Raw genomic sequence first — 21,178 nt, 5'->3', positions numbered from 1 at the left:
AATCTATTTGTCTAAAATTGATCAAAATATTGAGGGCCATAAATTATACATTTGGCTAATATGGCGCGCCTCAACCCATTTTTAAAGAGTCTAGTTAATTAAAGAGAAAGGCCTAAAGGAATTCGAAATGTGCTCTATGCTAAAGTTCAGATTTAAACATTAGAATAAATAATTAACAATGGGCAATGCCCATTCCACTTTCAAACCTGGGCCTAAAAAGGGGCCCAATAACTTATCATAGTTGCAAAGCTACTATTGAATTACTGATTTCCAGCGGCTTAAACTAAGCCCCAAATGAAAGCCCAACTTGAAAGCATAATACAACTGTAACGCGGGGACTCAAGATCGAGTCCCTGCAGCGGCACAAAACAGCACCCACACAACTTGGAATTAGAACTGATCCCATGTTAATTTTCGACCTTGGTGAATTCAGATGCCTTTAATCATATGTGAAACACCATTGAACCTCACTCTCATTATATGCCAAGATTTAACCTTCTAAAATGATAGTCAAGTGTTCATACAAAAACTGCTTTTCGTTTTACATTCAAAGATCTAAATCTATGCCAAATTCTGATTTCAAACTAATGCATTTAAACAAAGCTATACAACCCAAAGCTTTCCAAAGGAAACTAAATGCAGGAATTTAAATTGAATTCGAACGTCAAGCAGACCACTACTTGGCTTTTTCACAAATTCAAATGGAAAAATAATGCTAAAATTGAACAAAGCCCAAACTCAATCTAATTGAAGACAGGCTATTCATCTCGATTAGTCCCTATTGCAAGTAACCAATTAATCTCCATCAGCACATAATTCCAAAATTATTTAACACACCAGCGTACTAACATAGAATGTCTGTCCAGATTTACAAATTAGATTTCAACCAATCATGACTGGATAATTGAACAGATTCAAAAAATCTAAGATAACACAAAATTACGAATATGAAATATCAATAATTGCACATTAATGGTCTTGAATTACATCTTAGTTACAAAACTTCACATCTTGCACTTCATAGGCTAAAGAGATCCAAGAAATACCTGAAAAGCAAGAAAATAAGAACAATGAAAGGTCAACAACAACAAAGCAATACCAACAACAATGTAATAGTGTTTAACCAGTTGAAATTGATCTAAACTTCAAACCAAACTCCAAAAACAACTCAAATCAGACTTCCATACTTATACTCAATCCATTTCCACCCAGATGCACAATTATGGAACTTTTCAGTGATTTCAACTAAGCAATCAGGATCAAAAACCAAAATCAGCAACAATGTGGTAAATTTTAACCAGAAAAGTGTCAAGAATGCAGAGTATAGCCGTTGTTGTTTTCAGGGGTTTTTTCTAAGAAAATCCTTGCCTTGAGCTAGAAGGTAAAGGTGCCTTTATAGGCAAGGTATTAGGTTGCAGAGATTGGACTAAGTTTTGCCTTTAGGACCTTTTCTAATTTTTATTTTTGCTTAGAAAACCTTCTTCAATTTTTGTCTTTACTCAAGTACCCTTAATTTAAAAATCAAAATTTCAGAATAGCCCCAACCCCAACTTCCTAGAAGCTCCCTAATGCAGTTGCATAAGATTCACCAAGTTACTTCAGAATTCCAAATGAGTCAATTTCACCCAATGACTTAAACCAAGTAGAACGGGCTTCACTTTGCAATGGGTCGGAAACAAACTAAAGCCCAAACAACAAACTAACCCCACTAAATTTTATAAGCATCTGGAGAAACAAAATAACACAAACACTGAAACGATTTCCGCAATTAAAAATCTAAACTAAGTTACTGATTAATTAGCACAAATACGCAGGGAATTAACTAAGTTATTAAATCAAAACGACCTAATTAAATTAAACTAGGTGGCTAAGACAGAAGGGGGAAATCAGAAATTTGAATCATGCCATTAACATAGACCAAACAGACCAAGAAAAATCAAAGGACAAGCTTTTACAATTTGAAAAAGAAACAAAGGGACAAAACGAACAGAAAACAGTTTAAACTCAGGAAATTGGTTGAGTTTTCGGCCCGAGCAAGAAAAAAAAATCTAACTAAAGAAAAGGAGAGGAAAAGAAGAGGAATAAGAGGCGTAGAAAAGTGAGGGGAACTCACCGACTAGGCTTAAAATCGATCGACCTTCTGATTTAAACCGCAAAATAATATTAATCACTTGTTCTTTGTCAAGAACAGGCGAATAACATTGTTTCGTGATAAAATCAGCTTTGAACGCTCATAAACACTGGAGAGATAATCTTGCATGAATGAATTTTGGCTTTGGCTTCTAGGACTCGAACCCTAGATTTAAGATTCGAGGGATTCCAGCCCTATTCGAGGGGAATGGAATGTGGATTCGGAATGAGGGGGTTGTGGTGGTTCTGTGGTGTAATTTTTGTGGTGTTTGGAGCTGGCGCCGGTGGCGGACGGTGGTGGGGAATTTGGGGCGACTGCTAGGGTTTTGGGTCTCTGAATGGGGTGGATTGAGAGAGACGAGAGATGATTGGGGGGGGGGGCTGAAGTTCCGACATTCTTATATTAGGGACAAGCCACTTCTGGGCCATTCGATCAGCTGAGATCAATGGTCCTGATTTAGGCTATGAAAATGGGGTCGTTTGGGATTGTGTGTGGGGCGGACTGGGTATTGGAGGCGGGTCTGGGCCTGGATTGGGCGGGTACTGGTGTGAATTTTCATTTGGGCTGGGGAAAATTAAAGACTTGGCCCAACAATGTGATTTCCTCAATTCCTTTCTTTCTTTTCCATTTTTTTTTCATAAATTCTTTTCCTCTTTTCTTTTTTTCAAAAAAATTAAAATCTAACCCAAATTAATTCCTAAATCAAAAATACCCTACCAAATTAAATTAATTAACTCTAATTAATAATTACCACAATTAATTAAAAACCAAATTAAAGGAAAAACGATCACAATTTAAGGGTGCAAAAAGTAAACTATTTTTTGTGATTTTTTCATTTCTATGGGACAACTATATTACTAATTAATTTTAAGAATGCAACATTAAATCCTAAATGCAACATATTTTTGTCGTTTTCATAATTAAACAAAACAAACATGCGCAGACAAATGCAAACAATTAACGAAAGATGCTACAAAAATCTACGAAATTGCAAACAATGGAAAATTTTATTTTGTTTTGAATTTGTGGGAGTAATTCATATAGGGCAAAAATCACGTGCTCACAGCTTCCCCTCTTTACTCGGAAACACGAAGGGTTTTCGTGCAAAGATAAAGTGAGCGGATACGAGCGATTTTTGCCCGTTTTAATACTCCGTGGGAAGCATTTTTGAAAAATTTGACCGCACCTTGCTTTCGAGGTTGCCTACATATTCTTGGCTAAAAAGGAATCAGGTCAGTATAGTTCAGGAAGTTTTGGTAGCTGGGACTACCATGAAGCTGTGATTTCACTGTTGCTGCTGCTGCTACTACTACTGCTTACTGAACCCCTTATTACACCATGACACAATAAAAGAAACTAGACTAAACTATGATCTATGCATTACAAGAATCCTATATATATCTTCAAACTTGATCTTGTAATTCATGTTGCCTTGTATTTTCTAGATGAAGTCCCTTTGTTGCCGACTTGAATTGTGATATGAGACACTTTCCCTTTTCTTCAGGTGGATGCCTGATTGCTGAACTCGAATTATAATCTGAGATGCTTTCCTTTTCTCCAGGTGGACGCCTGATTGCCAAAACTTAAACTGTATTCCCGTGCTCTCCAGGTGGGCGCCTGATTTCTGAACTTGAACTGTATTCCCGTGCTCTCCAGGTGGGCTCCTGACTGCTGAACTTGAATTGTATTCCCGTGCTCTCCAGGTGGGCGCCTGACTGCTGAACTTGAATTGTATTCTCGTGCTCTCCAGGTGGGCACCTGATTGCTGAACTCGAACTGCTTCTCCCTGTTCTCCAAGTGGGTGCCTGATTTCAACAAAATAGTCAAAACAAAGAAAATTTTCTGCCCCAGTTTGGTAGCTGGACACATATGTGAGTGTTAAACTGAATCATGTCACCAAATATTACTACGAATTTGAAAGCTAGGTCCCATTATCCAGGAGGGGTCCTGACAACTCTTAATTAAACTACAATTTTAAATCTAAGTTATATCTTCTAAAGATGTGACTTCTGCTAAATCTTGTTATCTAAGAGGGTCTTAAACTACTTCCCATTATCCAGGAGGGTCCTGAAAATCAAAAATCAAGTATTATCTTAAAAGTGACAATTTTTACGGCTGAATTGCACTACCCTACAACAGAGCTTACGCTAAATCTTGTTATCTAATGGAAGTCTTAAAGCTAAATCCCATTATTCAGGAGGGTCCTGACAACTCCTAATTGAATCTTATCTCAAGCATGCAAACTTTGAAGCCAACTTATATTCCTTTGGGGTACATTTAATGCTAGATTTTTCTACTCATGATCGTTTTGAATTTTAAATTAAGTCCCATTTTCCAGGAGGGTCCTGAAAATTTACAGTCAAACCTGTCTGATGCTTGCCTTTCCTTACGGTAGGTTTCTCTGAAACAATCGAAATTTCCTGCCCCTGTTTCAATCAAAGAAAAATCTTGTCAGTTTAAAATGAGGTGGTTAGTTTGTGGCATTCTTGCTGAAAATGGCCTCCATGCTGTCGTGCTTTGTTTTGACTGACTTCTCCTAAACTGGACAAGAACTGCTTGACTTCCCGACTGACTTTCAAACCCCATGACATTGGATGACCCGAGTGTTCTATACCCAAACCGTTGTGTTACATCTCTTCCCTATCTGTTTGAACCTCTGCATTTCCCACGAAATTACCAAACCATTTCACCGATGGAACTTCCTCTGACCTTTTATACCCCATTTCACATCATACTATCTCTAGCAATGCCTTGGCCGCCCTGTGCCTTGTGCAACTTTGGAAGTTGGGAGTAAGCTTTAAAATTCCTTCTTATTTCCTTAAACAAAACTGACATTGGGAACATCTTAAAGAAATAAACCCAAAAGGAATGAAATGCAATGACTTTCAGTGTTAAGGATAAGAAAAATCCAAAACTAGAAGATTATCTGAAGGGGAAAAAGAAAAGAGACTTATCTGAGTGGAGCAGCTGACACCAATGATCATGACATGCATTTCAGATTAATCGGCCCAATCTGTCCAACCAATCAACTTTCAGTTGCCATACTTTGTTGCCCCGGAGTTTCCATAACCTGATTTCTTGACCAAAACCTTGACCTTGTTCGGCCTGCAGTGCCCTGAAGGTTTTTCACCAACAAGCCTCTCTCATTTGTTCATTTCTCAACTCACTTTTGCCTTACGGTGCCCGTGAGGGTTTTTACTAATAAAACTCTCTCATTTTTTATTTCTCTCAGCTCCCGTCGCCTTATGGTGCCCATGAGGGTTTTCACCAATAAGACTCTCATTTTCAACATTTTTCTGCTTGGACTAGAGTGTTGCCCCTGATATGAATCATTTCTACTTGCTCGACTTGGCATTTCTCGAAAATTGACCAGAAGGTCTTTGTTTGGACCATAACGTGGGCTTTTGGATAGGGTTAGAAAGAAAGGGTATCAAAGGCTCAAAACAATTCAAATGGGTTCAAAATTACAACTTTTGGAATCAGATTTCCTACAACAAACACAACTTCTGCCCCAGTTTCTTTGCTTGGGGATTTTTGAATTTTTATTTTGATAGGGACGAACCATGAGGCTGCCTACGTATCCTTAAAAGGAATTAGGTCGAACGTAGTTCATGACATAGAAACTGCTTTGCTGTTGTGATTTTCTCTTTCTTTTCTTTCTCTTTTTGCTTTTTTTTCTTTTCTTGTTGTTTTGTTATCTTCTTTTCTTCTTGTTTTTCTTTCTTTTTTCTCTTTTTTTCTTTTCTTCTTTTTCTTTCTCTTTTCATTCTTTTCCTTTCTCTCTTTTCCTTTATTTATCTTTCACGCTTGCGTTTCTGATCTTTGCTACTGATTCCAAAAGAGGGGTATGAAAGGAAATAAACAATGCTCAAAGGGATAACAAAGGATAAAGTGTTTAGATAGAAGAACAAAATGCCTTCGTCATTCCAATCTTCAAAATATGCCAAGTACAAACAAATACAATTTAAACAAAGAAATCATACATAATATCTCTTGACCGCATCAGAATTGATGGCCATTTCTACACACTTGCCTTCTATATCTGTTAAATACAAAGCACCATTGGAAAACACTCTAGCTACGATGAACGGCCCCTGCCAATTTGGGAGAACTTGCCTTTCGCTTCTGCCTGATATGGAAGGATACATCTCAACACTTGCTGACCCACTTCAAACTTCCGCGGACGCACCTTTTTATTATATGCTCTTGCCATTCTCTGTTGATACAACTGGCCATGAAACACTGCTGCCAATCTTTTCTCATCGATCGGGCTTAGTTGTTCCAGACGGGTTTTGACCCACTCATCATCATCGATTTCAGCCTCCGCAACAATTCGAAGGGATGGGATTTCCACTTCTGCGGGTATCACTGCTTTGGTACCATACACCAGCAAATAAGGAGTCGCCCCTACTGAAGTACGAATAGTAGTGCGATAACCCAGCAATGCAAAAGGCAACTTTTCATGCCACTGTCTAGAACCCTCCACCATTTTCCGAAGTATCTTCTTTATATTCTTGTTGGCCGCCTCAACTGCTCCGTTTGCCTTGGGGCGGTAAGAGGTGGAATTACGATGTGTAATCTTGAACTGCTGACATACCTCTTTCATCAGATGACTATTGAGATTAGCCCCATTGTCTGTAATGATCACCTTTGGGATCCCAAACCGACAAATGATATTTGAGTGCACAAAATCAACCACCGCTTTCTTGGTTACAAACTTGAACGTTTTAGCCTCCATCCACTTGGTGAAATAGTCGATGGCCACTAGAATGAACCTGTGCCCATTTGATGCTGCCGGCTCAATTGGCCCAATGACATCCATGCCCCATGTGACAAAAGGCCACGGTGCAGACATTGTGTGCAATTCCGATGGTGGAGAATGAATCAAAGCTCCATGCACTTGGCACTGATGACACTTACGCACAAAACTGATACAATCTCGCTCCATAGTGAGCCAATAATAACCTGCTCAGAGAATCTTCTTTGCCAACACGTATCCACTCATATGCGGTCCACAGACTCCAGAATGTACCTCGGTCATGATAGTTGTGGCCTGTCTAGCATCTATGCATCTCAACAATCCAAGATCCGGAGTTCTTTTGTACAAAACCCCTCCGCTAAAGAAAGATCCGCTCGCCAACCGCCGAATTGTTCTCTTTTGATCATCTGTGGCTTGTACCGGATACACCCCCGTCCTGATATATTCCCTGATATCATGAAACCAAGGCTCACCATCAAGCTCTTCTTATACCACATTACAGTAAGCATGCTGATCATGGACCTGAATATGCAATGGGTCGACATAAGCTTTATTCGAATGATGTAACATTGACGCCAAGGTAGCCAAAGCATCAACAACTTCGTTATGGATCCTTGGAATATGCATGAACTCTACTGATTGAAACTGTTGACAAAGATCATGCAAACATTGCCGGTACGATATGAGTTTTAAATCTCGTGTTTCCCATTTTCCTTGAATCTGGTGTACCAGAAGGTCCGAGTCTCCCAAGACCAAGACTTCCTGGACACCCATGTCTGCAGCCAACCTCAAACCCAAAATGTACGCCTCGTACTCAGCCATATTGTTAGTACAGTAGAAACAAAGTTGAGCCGTAACATGGTAGTGATGCCCTGTTTCAAAAATAAGTACAACCCCTATCCGATGCCTTTCATGTTAGCAGCTCCATCAAAGAAAAGTTTCCTACCTAGATCCCCAACTGGTTCCAATTTATCAATATGCATTACCTCTTCATTAGGGAAGTAAGTCTTCAAAGGCTCATATTCTTCATCTACTGGGTTCTCAGCCAAATTATCGGCCAGTGCCTGGGCTTTCATCGCAGTCCTAGTCACATAGATGATGTCAAATTTTGTGACCAAGATCTGCCACTTTGCGAGTCTCCCTGTAGACATAGGCTTCTGAAAGATATACTTTAATGGATCCAAACGAGATATGAGGTATGTAGTGTAAGATGACAAATAGTGCTTCAACTTCTGTGCTACCCAAGTTAGGGCGCAACATGTCCTCACAAGGTGAGTGTACTTAACCTCATAAGATGTGAACTTCTTGCTGAGATAATAGATGACCTCCTCCTTCCTGCCGGTGATGTCATGCTGACCCAACACACAACCAAATGAATTGTCCAGGACCGTCAAATACAGAATCAAAGGTCTCCTCGGTTCTGGTGGAACCAACACAGGTGGGTTCGACAAGTATCCCTTTATCTTATCAAATACTTCTTGACACTCGTCTATCCACTTGACCGCAACATCCTTCTTCAAAAGTTTGAAGATAGGCTCGCAAGTTGTCGTAAGCTGAGCACTAAACCTGCTGATGTAATTCAACCTCCCTAATAGACTCATCACCTCAGTCTTGTTCCTCGGGGGTGGAAACTCTTGGATAGCTTTGATCTTTGACGGGTCCAATTCAATACCTCGACGACTGACTATGAATCCCAACAATTTTCCAGATGGCACACCAAATGCGCATTTTGCAGGATTGAACTTAAGATTGTACCTGTGAAGCCTTTGGAAGAATTTTCTCAAATCTCTGACATGATCAGACTGCTTTCTAGACTTTATAATTACATCATCCACATAAACCTCGATCTCCTTATGTATCATGTCATGGAATATGGTTGTCATTGCCCTCATGTAAGTTGCCCCAACATTTTTCAAACCGAAAGACATGACCTTGTAGCAGTATGTTCCCCATGGCATGATGAATGTTGTCTTCTCTGCATCTTCCTCATCTATTAGGATCTGATGATAGCCTGCATAGCAATCCACAAAAGACCCAATCTCATGCTTGGCGCAATTGTCAATCAGAATGTGGATATTTGGCAGTGGAAAGTTGTCCTTGGGAATCACCTTGTTGAGATCACGGTAATCAACACACACCCTGGTCTTGCCATCCTTTTTTGGCATAGGTGCTACATTGGCTAACCAAGTGGGATACCAAGTGACCCAAATGACTTTTGCATCAAACTGCTTAGTGACCTCTTCTTTGATCTTCACACTCATATCAGTCTTAAATTTCCTCAGCTTCTGCTTGACAGGAGGGAATGCCGGGTCAGTGGGAAATTTGTGAACCACCAAGTCAGTGCTTAAACCCGGCATGTCATCAGATGACCATGCAAAGATGTCTTTGTACTCAAGTAACGCTTTAATTATCTCCTCCTTGAGTTGAGGTTCAAGATAGACACTTATCTTAGTTTCTCTGATATTATCTGCGTCCCCTAAATTGATTGCTTCTGTATCACTCAGGTTAGGCTTGGGTTTCTCTTCAAAATGACTTAGTTCTTTACTAATCTCTTCAAAGGCCTCATCCTCGTTGTATTCTGATTCATCATCACACTCTATTTCTTGAATTACTATTTCAGAATTAGATTGGCTTTTAAGACTGGGTTGAAGATTCCTCATGCATGTCATGTTATTGAAACCAGCATAAAAAGAACTGTACAAGGAAGAAAAGAAAACAAAAATAAAACTATCAGGAATGAGGAAAAAAAGGAAGTTGCATTTCATTGAAATTAAAAGATAACAAGGTTTATACATCCAAACGGACGAAACTTAGAATCTAAATTACAACCCTGGAATAATCCAGATAAACTGAAAGAAAATCAAAGCAAACTACCAAAACTTCTTCCTGGTGGGGAGAGAAGTAGCTTCCCAATTGTTAATCTTTGCACTGGGCCCAACAAATTGCACATCTGCCTTGCTAGAACCCTCTCCAGCTTCCACCATGTTCACATCATCGAATAACTTCTCGAACCTTTCAATCAACTCCTTATCAGGACCAACCACAGCACTGGGAACTGTTGTTACAGGGCGTTTCTTGGTGCCAGGCCTGACAAATGATCTGGAGAGCCGTGTTATGGGCTTTGGGAGGACCCAGACCCTCTGTTTCAACTTTCTAGCTCTTTTCACGTCCGCAACTGTGGGCTTGAACCCCAAACCAAATGTATCCAAGTTTCTGGGAAGAGACACCGGTTGTACGATACCTTGCAAAGATGCACCCAAACCTTTGCCCGATACAAAACCATTTTTCAACATTTCAACGGCTACCATGACTGATGCAGCAGCTACCCTCGGAGTTGGAATGCACTTCCTTTCTAGAATCTTCTCTACCGGTACCATGTCAAAAACCTGATAAACCCATGGCCCCTTGTCGTCTTCAAACTCTATGAACGGAACAATGGCATCACTGGGAACACACAAATTATCTTCGCCGTGCACAACAATTTCCTGCCTATCCCATTCAAACTTGACCATTTGATGCAGAGTAGACGGGACCGCTTTTGCAGCATGAATCCAGGGTCGACCTAACAGTAGATTGTAAGAAACAGCCACATCGAGCACCTCGAACTCCATGGTAAGTTAAACTGGCCCTATTGTAAGCTCAAGCACTATGTCCCCGACTGAATCTTTCCCTCCACCGTCAAATCCCCGAACGCAGATACTGTTTTTGTGAATTCTTTCATCATCCACCTTTAACTTGTTCAGAGTGGAGAGAGGGCAAATGTTCGCACTAGAACCATTGTCAACCAGTACCCGAGTAACCACAGAATCTTCGCATTTCACCGTAAGATAGAGGGCTCTATTGTGCTCAGTACCCTCCACGGGCAACTCATTATCAGAAAAAGTGACTCTGTTTACCTCAAATATCTTGTTAGCTATCTTTTCCAAGTGGTTTACTGAGATTTTGTCAGGAACGCGGGCCTCATTCAGGATTTTCATTAAATCCCGATGGTGCTCTTCTGATGGATCAATAATGACAATAGTGAATTCTGAGCCAGTGTCTTCCTCAACTGCTCCACAATGGAATAGTCCTGCACTTTCATCTTTCTCAAGAATTCCTCTACTTCTTCCTCGGTCACAACTTTCTTCACTAGCACTGGGTTGTCTTTGGAGATCTTAGCTTTTCTCAACTCTTCGGGGGCAAAACATCTCCCCGATCGAGTCAAACCATGGGTCTCACAAACTTCTTCTTTAACCTCTTTCCCCTTGTAAGTCACTGTCACTCGTTCATAATTCCAAGGACCGCCTTGCTGTTGACTATCAGTAATTGAGTTACCGGCTAAATGATAGGATCTGTGCGGGCACCCTCCACAATTACAGCAGGTTTGTTCGCCACTCCTGGCACAATCACTTTTACTCTTTCTTGTTTTACTGCTACATCACTTAGGGTCCCCTTCTCGACTACTGCAGATGGTTCACTGTTTGCCCGGCTCAACCTGATCACCGATTTCTCACTTGTTGGCTTTTCAACTGGCCTAACTTCACTGGACCGAATCATCATGACGGTTTGCGAAGGCTTCTTAGGCTCCCCTCCCTTATGCACTATCTCGATTATATTTGCCTAATGATGGGCCGACAACGGATTCTGGTTCATATTGGGTGCCTTCGGAGCTTGGACCTCAATCCGATTAGTATCAATGAGCTCTTGAATAACTATTTTCAATTGCCAGCACTTCTCTATGTCATGCCCCGGAGCACCAGAACAATATTTGCAACTCACAGAGTGATCAAGGATCCTCAGGGGAGGATTTGGCAGTTTTGCCTCGATCGAACTCAGCATACCCAATTGTCGCAACCTGTGGAACAAACTGGTATAGGTTTCTCCCAATGGAGTGAAAGTTTTCTTCTTTTGCAACATCTTGTTCTTAAATGCTTGGTTGGGCCGAAAACCTGATCCAGGAGGGTTTCGGTAGGCTCTTGGGGGTGGATAGGCATTTTGTGGAGCTGGGTACGTATTTTGTGGGACTGGTGCATGCCATTGTGCGTGGGCCGGAGGTTGGCTGTATGTTTGGGCATGGTGGACAGAAAAATGGGGGTCTGGTGATGGGTAGTAGTGTTGTGGTGGGCTATATGGGGTATGAGGGTAGGTTTGGTGGTGGGGTCGAGGCTGGTTATAGTAATGTGATGGGCCCCTGGGTCCGAACCAAGCTCCTGAATCAATCGTTGCTACATCCTTTTTCTTCTTCTTTCCAATTACTCCCCCAGTTCCGCTTTGAATGGCCTGGGTGGTTGCCTTAATAGCCTAATAACTCATGATTTTGTTTGTCTTGAGCCTTTTTCTACCATACCTCCCATCTTTACCATTTCATTGAAGGACATACCTATAGCTGATACCAGATGACCGTAATACGTAGGTTCTAAAGCCTACAAAAAATAATCCACCATTTCACTTTCTTTCATTGGAGGGTCAACCCTTGTTTCCTGTTCTCTCCACCTAAAACCATACTCTCTGAAACTCTCATTGTGCTTTTTCTCAAGTTTCGTCAAAGACAGACGATTCGAAATAATCTCGAGATTGTACTGGAAGTGGCAAGCAAATGCATGAGCTAGATCATCCCATGTGTACCATCTTCCGTGATCCTGCCGAGTGTACCACTCCAACGCCGAACCACTCAGACTTTGAATGAAATACGCCATTTAAAACTCATCTTTCCCGCCAGCTCCCCTCATTTTGCTACAAAAACCTCTCAAATGCGCCACTGGATCATCGTGCCCATCATACAAATCAAACTTGGGCATCTTAAACCCTGCCGGTAATTGCACATCTGGAAATAGACATAGATCTTTGTAAGCCACACTTACTTGACCTCCCAACCCCCGCATGTCCCCGAATGACTGTTCTAGGCTTTTAACTTTCCTGAACATCTCCTTCTGTTCGGGATTTTTAGATGGTTTTTCGGTTTCCGCAGGGAGGTCAAAATGAGGAGTGTAGGAATAGGGTTCGGGAACCTTGAAAGTGGGCTCCGTGGGGTAATACTGGTTGTCGTGAGTCTGGAACAGAGGCTCATTGGAGGATCGGTGTAATGCAGCAGGTAGGGGTGACACAAAAATTGGAGTGACTAATGGAGGAGGGTACGAGACTTGTTTGGGTGGTGGAGCTTGTGATGTATGGGAAGTGGTGCCGTAGCATTGTTGGTAGAGGGGAAAGGCCGGAGATGAGTTCGAAGTGGGAGGTCCCTGGGTCTGAGCCAATGGCGAGATAAAAACAGGATTGGCGGGGTAAACTGGCGGTGGGTGCCCTTTTGCCCATGCTTGGTACATTTCAGCCATCTGCTACTTCAGCTTATACAACTCATCTTTCAGATTAACCTCCGATTCTTCCACCTCTTTTGACGGATCGACAATACTTTCCTCAAGTTCTTGGTTGGCCATGTTCAGCTTGTTTTTGGACCGGGTGTTGTAGGAGTGAGTTGTTAGAATGCCAATCAAACTAACCACCTGCCTGGACTATAATTTCATCAATAACAAACTTGTTAGCGATTAGGGCTTTAACGGATAGGCAATTGCACATTTGAGGAGTGAATGCACCTAAGCAGTTAACTGTTTCTATTATGCATTTGATCGGTTGCTTGCGTCATCCCGACTTTTCCTTATTTCCATTTGCAACTTCTCTTTTTTTTTCTCTTTTTCATTCTTGCCTTTGCTTGCTTGGTCTCTCTTTGTTTTTATTCTTTCATGTCTTTTTCTTGTTCTGCCATTGTTCCATCCCCACGGTTTCTTATTTTTCTCTCTTTTCTTTTCTTGTTTTTCTCTTGTTTTTCCTCTTTTTTTTTCTTCTTTTCTCTTTTTCTTTTGATTATGGCCGAATCATATGGAGATTGCCTACGTATCATGACCCCGCATAAATCAGACCAAGCTTAGTTCTGGGATAAGTGTAAAAATAAAATATTTCGGGATTTTCAGATTTTCATAAAAAGAAAATGCTTTGATTACAACGACTCAAAAACTAACAGACTCAAAAAGACACTGACAGACCTTGATGAAAAGATGAAAATACACACTCAAACAGAAAGATGAAAATAAAACTCGAAAACAGACTAACAGACTTAAATGAAAATCACGAATACATCAACGCCTCAACTGCTCTTGAGGCCCGAGGGACATCGTTCGGTCTCGCCACGGGCCTATGCGCTAAATCCCCTTGGAGGTGGTAGAGATCTTCCATTATGTGGCGAACAAAGGTCATCACGGTGGCAAAGAACATGAATCTAGTCATATCCTCACAACTACTACATTTCATCGCGATGTAGTCGGCGATCCTTCTTACTCTCTCTATTATGACACCCTTTTATTGCAACAAATGCCCAATCTGCTGGGCCCTGGCTTTCAAAGTTTGTTCGGCTACATAATTCTGTTCTTGAAGTTGTTGCAAATCTCTTTCTAACTGTGCCATCGCTGCGTAACATTGTTCCCTTTTTGCCTTAAAGTTTTGCCTGTTTGATCATTTTGTTCTCAAAGATGGTAACCCTTTTCTTCAACCCCAAAATCTCATTGTCATATTTCTCTTTTAACTGTTTAACCAAGTGCACTTGTTCTTCTGCATTCTTAGCCAATTTTGTTCGAGCCCTGTCTAGTTCACCCTCTGCTTTGTTCAAATCAAAACCATACTCATCCACCTTCTGCCTAAGGTTCTTTATAAGCTTTTCATCCTTTGCACTTCTGGCGGGATTTTCAGTTGCTGTTTTCATTTTGTCAAATCTGGGCTCGAAGGGCCTCATTTTCTTTGGCTATCTTTTTCTTTTCACCTTAATCCGCCGCGGCTTGCAAACCATTCTCAATTGGAGATCCCTGACTTGCTTTTCTAGTTTTCCTATTGTGGCCCTATACTCATTCTCCTTGGCCAACCAAGCCCACTGTTCTTGCGATGCTTCAACGAATTCCTGAATGTGAGGCTTTTTGGCTGGTCTTTCAGGTTCAGCCCTTATGGCGTTCTTCTTTCTATACCAGGCAAGATAGGCGAGTGAGACCTCGCCTCTAGATAGGTCACGCACTCGAGTGTTCGCTGCCAAATACTGGCACTCATTCCAAATAGAACGAACTGTTTCTTCATAAAATTGGCCGTCGGAGCTAACCTCGACCGCATAAACACTAAGATCTTCATCTGGGTGCATCACCTGACACCTTCCCAACTGTCTCATCACCCGATATGGAGCGTAAGGATGAATTCCTCGAAGACCTATTAGGAGGAAGTAAGGACCAGTGGCAGGCATATACACAATTTCTTCAATAGGAAGCCAACCTAGTGTCCATTCTATTTGCCCCGAAGTGATGGAGCGAAGGCGGGATACCCAATCTCCAAACCCCTTCGGGAACTTTAACCCTGAAATTCTTGTGTCGAACTCTTCAACGCAACTTTTATCTACGATCCCACAACTCATATACTGAGGGCGGTGACACAGGTGTTCGATCATCCACATTTGTAGTAGCAAATTGCATCACTCAAAGGAATTTGCCCCAGCTTTACAAGCTGTGAGAGCTCGGTATATCTCAGATACTATCATAGGGGCAAGGGTGCTCTTGGCGTTGGTAATAAAGACTTTGATGACTCCAGCCACCCGCAGATCGATGTTCCCATCTTTCCGGGGAAACACCACGAGGCCTAAGAAAGCTACCATGAAAGCGAAACACCTATGCTCATCCCATTTTGATCGGTTCCCTTTGCTACAAACACCGCTTTCCGGGTTGTTGAATCCTCCTATATGCCCGTACCTCTGGTATATAAAACGTAGAGTGGAAAAACCGTCCTCCAACTCGGAGTACGAGACTCCCTTGCTTATTTTTAGCAAGTCCATGAATTTGTGAGAGTTAACGGCTCTTGGAGCTATCAGATACTTATGCCTCAGACCTTCAGTACTTCCCATATAACATGCAATCTCTTCTAAGGTGGATGTGAGTTCAAAATCCGAGAATTGCAAGACATTATGAGATGGGTCCCAAAACGTAACCAACACCCTTATGATGTCTCCTCTAGGACTGATCTTCAACAACCCGGTGAGGCCTCCCAGATGTAGATTGACCTTATCTTGCTCTGATTTACCCAGATCCTCCCACCACATATGCAACTCCAAAGGGATCTTGTTCATGATTGTTATTTGCAAACTTTGACTCGTGCTCATTCTGCACATTTATTAGGGTGATTTTCATCAAAAGAAAATTATGACTCAAGAAAAATGACCATTTTTTTCTCAATATTTTCACAAAAATATTCGGCTTTGTCGATACGGCCTTTCAACACTTCGAAAACAAAGATTTTAAGGCTGTGTCGTCTAACCAGCCAAAACCTTTAAAAATGACTAAAGGTGGTTGTTCTTGCAAAAACAGCCTTCCGACACCCTTTTGAGGGACATTCAACTATTTTTGACAAGAATGACATCACCTTACTTATTTTCAATAAACATAAATTTTTTGTTCTTTTTAGGCTATTTTTGCGAAAAGGAAGTTGGACCCGATGGGGGTTGCCTACGTATCTTACATCCGGTGAGAATCAAACTGGCGTAGTTCGGGCAATTTTGACAAAACAAAAACCAACTTTTTTTTTCAAAACAAAACAAAAATTTCTCTCTTTTTTTTTTCTCAAAATTTTGGCAGAGTTTCAATATATTTTGGGACATCGATTTTTCAAAACAAGCAATTATCTCTCTTAGCCCTCACATTGGCTTTCCTTCTCTCAACCTTTTCCCTATAAGCCGGTCAATATGCAAATTCGAGGCAAAAAAATGCACAAGTAGCAAGTAGGATGCATCATGATGGTCTTTTCATTTCAGGTACACCTGTCCTAGATAGACCCAACCCCTGTGTTGAGTCTCCAAAGTCAAATGCACATGATGCAAGCAAACGTTCCTACTCGGGATCCAACATGAGGTCTTGTTATACTAGATTTAAAACCTGGGTTTATTGTTCTAGACCTGGCTTACCCGAGCGGACAACTCGAGCCGGGGGGGGGCAGCATACCGGGAATACAGAAGCTTTACCGACTTTGCAACTTGTTCGAACCTCGTTCTAAAATTTGGGATATGACTTTAACAGAAAAGAAGTCACACGAAGTGCACACTCCTCCATGATTTAAAAGACTCAGAGAGAAGAAGGGTTTCGTAGCAGTTTATATACAGTTCACAGAATATCAAAGCGGTAAAAGCAACACGTAGCACATTAGGCCCAAACATGTAACAAAATCAGATAATTAATAAAGCCAAATATAACAATTCATCTAAGCTCGAATTCTGAACCCTTAACCAGAGATTCTGGGTTCGATCCCCAGTAGAGTCGCCAGAGCTGTTACACCTCCTGTTTCACTACCCCCCGAGAAGGGGTATATAAGGGAGGTTTTCCAACTTAAAGTGACAATCGAAACGAGATTATTTATTTATTAAATTCAGAGTTGCCACTTGGGATAATTTATGGTGTCCCAAGTCACAGGTTCAAATCCCGAATCGAGAAAAAGATTGACTCTGTTTTACAGTCCACGAACACAGAAACCCGGGTAAGGAATTCTGTTAATCCGGGAGAAGGTGTTAGGCATTTCCGAATTCCGTGGTTCTAGCACGGTCGATCAATTGTTATAATTAGCCTATTATCTGATTTTAATACATGTTTTAAACTATTGTGCGATTTTAAACTTTATAACCGCTTTTAGTTATTTTTAAGGAAAAATTGCAACGTCATCTAAAATACGTCTTGAACCACGTCACATAAATGCACCCGTGGCTCTCGATATATTTTACCTAACATTGTTGAGATTTGGATTTGGGTAGCATAAATGCGCACCCTAGTTTAGGAAGGTAAATTATTAAAATAACGTGCCTAAAGCAACTACGCATTTGCAACTTTGCGAGGGCCATGAAAAATTCGCTAAATGGCACGCCTCGATTTCTAAAGATAAAAATATTAATTAAACGAGGGCCATGCAATTTAAGGTTTTGTTCGGCACGGCACACCTCCAATCTATTTGTCTAAAATTGATCAAAATATTGAGGGCCATAAATTATACATTTGGCTAATATGGCGCGCCTCAACCTATTTTTAAAGAGTCTATTTAATTAAAGAGAAAGACCTAAAGGAATTCGAAATGCTCTCTATGCTAAAGTTCAGATTTAAACATCAGAATAAATAATTAACAATGGGCAATACCCATTCCACTTTCAATCCTGGGCCTAAAAGTGGGCCCAATAACTTATCATAGTTGTAAAGCTACTATTGAATTACTGATTTCCAACGGCTTAAACTAAGCCCCAAAAGAAAGCCCAACTTGAAAGCATAATGCAATTGTAACGCGGGGACTCAAGATCGAGTCCCTGCAGCAGCACAAAACTGCTCCCACACAACTTGGAATTAGAACTGATCCCATGTTAATTTTCGACCTTGGTGAATTCAGATGCCCTTAATCATATGTGAAACACCATTGAACCTCACTCTCATTATATGCCAAGATTTAACCTTCTAAAATGATAGTCAAGTGTTCATACAAAAACTGCTTTTCGTTTTACATTCAAAGATCTAAACCTATGCCAAATTCTGATTTCAAACTAATGCATTTAAACAAAGCTATACAACCCAGAGCTTTTCAAAGGAAACTAAATGCAAGAATTTAAATTGAATTCGAAAGTCAAGCATACCACTACTTGGCATTTTCACAAATTCAAATGGAAAAACAATGCTAAAATTGAACAAAGCCCAAACCTAATCTAATAGAATATATGCTATTCATCTCGATTAGTCCCTATTGCAAGTAACCAATTAATCTCCATCGGCACATAATTCCAAAATTATTTAACACACCAGCATACTAACATAGAATGCCTGTCCAGATTTACAAATCAGATTTCAACCAATCATGACTGGATAATTGAACAGATTCAAAGAAACTAAGATAACACAAAATTACGAATATGAAATATCAATAATTGCACATTAATGGTCTTGAATTACATCTTAGTTACAAAACTTCACATCTTACACTTCATAGGCTAAAGAGATCCAAGAAATACCTGAAAAGCAAGAAAATAAGAACAATGAAAGGTCAGCAACATCAAAGCAATACCAACAGCAATGTAACAGTGTTTAACTAGTTGAAATTGATCCAAACTTCAAACCAAACTCCCAAAACAACTCAAATCAGACTTCCATACTTAGACTCAATCCATTTCCACCCAGATGCACAATTATGGAACTTTTCAGTGATTTCAACTAAACAATCAGGATCAATAACCAAAATCAGCAACAATATGGTAGATTTTAACCAGAAAAGTGTCAAGAATGCAGAGTATAGCCGTTGTTGTTTTCAGGGGTTTTTTCTAAGAAAATCCCTGCCTTGACCTAGAAGGTAAAGGTGCCTTTATAGGCAAGGTATTAGGGCTGCAGAGATTGGACTAAGTTTTGCCTTTAGGACCTTTTCTAATTTTTATTTTTGCTTAGAAAACCTTCTTCAATTTTTTTCTTTACTAAAGTACCCTTAATTTAAAAATCAAAATTTTAGAATAGCCCCAACCGCAGCTTCCTAGAAGCTCCCTAATGCAGTTGCATAAGATTCACCAAGTTACTTCAGAATTCCAAATGGGTCAATTTCACCCAATGACTTAAGCCAAGTTGAACGGGCTGCACTTTGCAAATGGGTCGGAAACAAACTAAAGCCCAAACAACAACCTAACCCCACTAAATTCTATAAGTATCTGGAGAAACGAAATAACACAAACACTGAAACGATTTCCGTAATTAAAAATCTAAACTAAGTTACTGATTAATTAACACAAATACGCAGGGAATTAACTAAGTTATTAAATCAAAACGACCTAATTAAATTAAACTAGGTGGCTAAGACAGAAAGGGGAAATCAGAAATTTGAATCATGCCATTAACACAGACCAAATAGACCAAGAAAAATCAAAGGACAAACTTTTACAATTTGAAAAAGAAACAAAGGGACAAAACGAACAGAAAACAGTTTAAACTTAGGAAATTGGTCGAGTTTTCGGCCCGAGCAAGAAAAAAAAAATCTAACTAAAGAAAAAGAGAGGAAAAGAAGGGGAATAAGACGCGTAGAAAAGTGAGGGGAACTCACCGACTAGGCTTAAAATCGACTGACCTTCTGATTTAAACCGCAAAATAATATTAATCACTTGTTCTTTGTCAAGAATAGGTGAATAACATTGTTTCGTGATAAAATCGGTCTTGAACGCTCATAAACACTGGAGAGATAATATTGCATGAATGAATTTTGGCTTTGGTTTCTAGGACTCGAACCTTAGATTTAAGATTCGAGGGGTTCCAGCCCTATTCGAGGGGAATGGAGTGGGGATTCGGAACGATGGGGCTGTGGTGGTTTTGTGGTGTAATTTTGGTGGAGTTTAGAGCTGGCACCGCCGGCGGACGGTGGTGGGGAATTTGGGGCGGCTGCTAGGGTTTTGGGTCTCTAAATAGGGTGGATTGAGAGAGACGAGAGACGATGGGGGGGGGGGGTTGAAGCTCCGACATTCTTATATTAGGGACAAGCCACTTCTGGGCCGTTCGATCAGTTGGGATCAATGGTCCTGATTTAGGCTATGAAAACGGGGTCGTTTGGGATTGTGTGTGGGGCGGACCGGGTATTGGAGGCGGGTCTGGGCCTGGATTGGGCAGGTACTGGTGTGAATTTTCATTTGGGCTGGGGGAAATTAAAGACTTGGCCCAACAATGTGATTTCCTCAATTCCTTTCTTTTCTTTTCCATTTTTTTTATTTTTTCATAAATTCTTTTCCTCTTTTCTTTTTTCCGAAAAAATTAAAATCTAACCCAAATTAATTCCTAAATCAAAAATACCCTACCAAATTAAATTAATTAACTCTAACTAATAATTACCACAATTAATTAAAAACCAAATTAAAGGAAAAACTATCAAAATTGAAGGGTGCAAAAAGTAAACTATTTTTTGTGATTTTTCCATTTCTATGAGACAAATATATTACTAATTAATTTTAAGAATGCAACATTAAATCCTAAATACAAATGCAACATATTTTTGTATTTTTCATAATTAAACAAAACAAACATGCGCAGACAAATGCAAACAATTAACGAAAGATTCTACAAAAATCTACGAAATTGTAAATAATGGAAAATTTTATTTTGTTTTAAATTTGTGGGGTAATTCATATAGGGAAAAAATCACGTGATCACAAGCACGAAAAATGGTTGCCTCGGTAAAAGCTTTGCCGGAAAAACCCATTTGGGATAAAAACCGGTCGAAGGGAAAAAGAGTGCAACATGTGCTTTCAGGCT

This window comes from Nicotiana sylvestris, chromosome 9 (genome assembly GCF_000393655.2).
Source record: "Nicotiana sylvestris chromosome 9, ASM39365v2, whole genome shotgun sequence".
Classification (NCBI taxonomy): Eukaryota; Viridiplantae; Streptophyta; class Magnoliopsida; order Solanales; family Solanaceae; genus Nicotiana; species Nicotiana sylvestris.
This window is presented reverse-complemented; position numbering follows the sequence as displayed.